This window comes from Homalodisca vitripennis, chromosome 1 (genome assembly GCF_021130785.1).
Source record: "Homalodisca vitripennis isolate AUS2020 chromosome 1, UT_GWSS_2.1, whole genome shotgun sequence".
In the NCBI taxonomy this organism is placed as follows: Eukaryota; Metazoa; Arthropoda; class Insecta; order Hemiptera; family Cicadellidae; genus Homalodisca; species Homalodisca vitripennis.
Window position 1 is genome coordinate 144,789,040 of NC_060207.1, and position 4,456 is coordinate 144,793,495.

At 28.0% G+C, this 4,456-nt stretch overlaps 1 long non-coding RNA gene across 1 annotated transcript; it reads right to left on the minus strand.

The window, feature by feature from the left end:
- Positions 1–1,294: 1,294 nt before the first annotated feature.
- Positions 1,295–2,429, minus strand: LOC124373041. The gene is made up of 2 exons (XR_006923395.1): positions 2,257–2,429; positions 1,295–1,454 (listed from the first exon to the last, which is right to left on the minus strand). It is a non-coding gene; the product is annotated as an uncharacterized LOC124373041 (long non-coding RNA).
- Positions 2,430–4,456: the final 2,027 nt, after the last annotated feature.

The window sequence follows — 4,456 nt, forward strand, 5'->3', positions numbered from 1 at the left end:
TTAGAATAATAATCGTACCCTTAAATCTCCTAAATAATTCAAGAAACAAAATAAACCACCAAATTACATGAAGGGGATTTTTCCTAATATTGTAATCATGTTTTGTGTATAACACGTGGAGATCTCGCGTTTTTGCACATTTAGCCTATAGATTTTAACTCACAGATAAATACATATATTTGTCTGTGATGTCAATAGTCTAAGATGACATGAGATGTTTTGGAAAACAGTTGTACTGAGAAACGCTTGCAATAAAAGGCATTTTTATTTATTTCTCATATTTCCATTTTAAAATGTTCAAATGTAATCTGACGACAATTTGTACAAAAAGCTTTAGTAAAAATATTTAAAGAAATATTCAGGGCCCCCCGTGATAATTGGAAAGAAATATACTTAATATTGGTTACTAAATGGTGCATATTTAAGGAGTCGAAGTCTAATTAGAAGGGAATAAACACCTATTCTAGATTTTACTCAAATAACGAAACTTTTTGAAGTAAAATTGAAAAATTCTAATTCTGAATGTAAATTTTTTTAAATCAAATAACATTTGAAGCTATATATATGGCCAAACAACCAAACTAAACATTCCAGAATGTGCCACCTAATATAAAAACGTGCTCAATACGCAAGCTTCAAAATGGTATGCTCGTATTTACAACAATTTCATGCCATAAAAATATTTTGAAAAAGTTAAAATCTGTAATAATTGTAAATGTGTAAATGGAAGATTATATCATGTGATTCCTTATTTTAAACGTCGTGGTATAAGAACATTTTATACTCAAACCATGCATTATAACTAACAGCCAAATAAAAACTGTTTTTATTTTTAAAAGTTAAGACCCTGTGGCTTACTATTTCTGTAGGTTATCAATTGAAAATATTTTGGTTTGTGGTTTTAAAAATACTTGTAAACAAATAAAGATTTTGGTAAAAATCAATCCTTATTTAATTTAATGTTTAATTCGCTAAGCACACGTTAACTGAACCTGTATAATATCCAAGTATTTCGTTACTTATATCGTTTCAGTGTATTCTTAACACATTATACATTTTTTTCGTATTCAGATATACTTTAAAAATTGTTTGCGTATTTACCTAAAACCTATTTTATTTTCTTCGTATAATGCCAATGTATATCAAATAAATGTCATTGACAAATATTTGTCATCTTTTCATGTTCAGATAACCAATATTCTGTTTAATGGTCTTACTTTATTATTAATATAATTAGTATTTTGTTATAAACAGAAGTAAAAAAAAAGAAAAGGATAGAATAATTGAACAACAATTACGGAAAATTTTGATTTATTTGGTTATTGTAGGCCTACTGAAAATAGTCAATCAGGTTGAGGTGTAATCCGGGAGAGCTAGCATCGTGTTGTCCGTGTCCAGAGCGTGTCCGTGTACAGAAGCCGGGTCATGTCCGTGTTGTACTAGCCTTCCATCTGCTGGAACATAATTAATTACAAATTAATCAAAACGGAATAATTGTTTAAAATAAAGTAAGGTTGAAGGACAAATAATATTAATTTCAATGAAGTAAAATTACATGGAATTAAGTATAGAAAATTGCACATAGACCACGAGAAAATATTTATAATTTAGCTATAAAAATCATTTGAGAAGTAGTAAAACTCAAATACTTTTTCATTGGATTATTGTTAAGAATCGCAAGTCGAGAATCATAATGTAATGATTTTTATTTTTATTTTGTCCATATCCTGTTTAGTAAATAGTTACTTGCAATGGAAGTTTTATATCCTTGACGTTGACAAGGCCACAAATAAATAATATACAAATGGAAGGAACGTCGGAAGTACATAACAGTGATTTTCAGTAAGTGAAAAACGTATGATTTCTAGTAGTTTGTAAATTATTATAAATTCCTTCACCACTAAGTTTTCAAAAATTGTAATGGTTCTACCACTCTTAATGAAGCCAAAATTAAATAAAATGTGACGAAATGTACCACAATGAAAATTTAGTGCATTAAAACAAAGATAAAAATACTTTATAACCCATATACATAACACGGCATTGGCTGTATAAAAGCCTTAAAGATAAATTATTGACCAAATTTATAAACCTTTATGTATTTACACATTAATAATTCGAGTTTGATTCATATACTTGTTAATAAAATAAAGTTCAAGCAGCTGTAAACGTTTTAAATTTTCGTATTTCATTGAGATTAATAAACTGATGCAACTTATTTTAATATTATGTTATTAAAAGTGAGCTCAAAAATACCTGAAGAGAGGTCTAGTAGTAGCCGACGACGGCCATGTTGACGTTGGTCCTTTCCTTGCCCATGTTAATAAGAGTCGGATGTTTCTCGGGGGAAATATCTGATAACGCAGCAGAGAGAGTTGCAGCTTAAATAGCAACTATGTGACCTTGGTTGGCCAATCAGAGCGCGGACTAACATCAGGCGATTGGTCAAAGTGAGAAGTTTATTTTGTTTGACATACGACTCCATTTCGCAAATAGAAGTTATTATATTATCAATTGTTTGTAATGAATACTCTGCACCAAAACGCCATTTAATGTTATTTTGGCAAGCTCAAGCTATTACCTCCAAGTTGGACTTAGAGACTGTAGTTAAATTGTGATTTAATTATACATTAATATTAATACACAACACATCTTTTTAAACTATGAACTGAGCTGTACAATTCTAAGCATTGTGAAATACAGTTCTAAAAGTAATATATTTAAAATTGTATGGTAATACAGGTTAATATGCTGCTAAAATTACATGTTTTATAATACTATATGTACTTTTATTAGTAAAACCTTATTGTTAATAATTTATAGTATATACTTGATGCGAAAGCTGTTGTTATTGCCATTGTTTTATACTATCAAGCATACCAACTATAATATCTATGATGTTATTAAAATATTAAAATAAATTTATTAGAATTAATTAACAATTTTCTTGCTAGCTATATCAAATAGCTTTGTCTATGCTTCGTGGATATGAACCACCTATACATTTTATACCTTCGTTGAAATACAGGAAATACGTACTTGTTGTACGTAAGACTTATCGAATTATTTTGGTGCCTAATAACATAAAAGTGTAGAAATTACTTTATTTTCTTGTGCTATCGTGTGTATATTTCAGATTTTTGCAACTTTCTTTATAGGAAAACAACTTAGGAATCTATTCAAACAATACAAAATTGATAATAAGGCAGAGATTTACAACTTCCTGTATAATGTTTGTAAAATAATTGTTGCTATTTACATCAATACTTTTCAGAGGTTGGAGGAATTATTTGATTACATAGCGAATAAATAAATAAAATACAATATATGGTAAAAATTACATAAAATTATTAATAGTGTATAATTTAATAATGTGTAACGATTAACAATGTTATTAAATATTAAATCTTACTTTTTATTGATTTAGTGTCTATGACTGACTTAAGCCTTATAGTTTTCTATTCAATTTTAATTAGTAGACAGCTCTGATTTGACTTATCATAGTAAGTTGATATAGTAACTAAGCAGAGCTTGGGGTGTCGCATAACTTCATGTAAGAATAATATCTTGAAACATTGTTATTCCTTATTTAAATTTTTAATTTCCTCATTTCCTTACTTAAATATAATGAAGCATGCGAAAGAAAACCTGTAGTAACTGTCCAACATTATTCATAGTTGTGTTAGGTTGTTTTTAACTCGTAATTATGAAACTGAAAGTAAATAACATATTTTTAATTCCAAAAATTGCTAATTATACCAAATTATTATTAATTATTATTAATTATTGCTTGGTATTATTGCTATACCAAGAGGTACCCGCTCTAAGACACTTTTCTGCAGAAGATTTAGGCCCACATATTATGCATCAAACCATGGAATATGCAGACTTCTAAAACTGGGTAGCGAGGCAGCGCACATCGACTTTTTTCACGATTCAAAATACACCCTGAAAAACAAATTATTAAATGTAAACACCTAACACATGCTTAAACAGATCCACTTACAGTAACTAACAGCTACGATTGTATTAATATTATTGATAGTATATTGTTGAGTTTCTAAATTTTATTAATGTTATAGCATTGGTCAACTATTTATTTATCGTTGCTGTTACTGTATTGTTATTATTACTTGTTATTTATTGTTGTTTTTGTTATTTATATTTATAGTATATCACTCTGTTATTGCCTATGTTGTTCAAGTTAGAGCTTACATAAGACTGTGTATATTGATTATGATTTGTCATCTTGATTGCTAAGTACTTGATTTGTTGAATTACTTTTGTAAAAATGGTGGAACCGTTGAAATAAATAACATATTTTTAATTCCAAAAATTGCTAATTATAAGTAATATCGTATAACATTTTATACAATCACTCTTAATTTTAAAGTCCTTAAATTTGCAAGTCAAAATAAATATGTCATAACAGAACAGAAACAGATTTTTATGATCA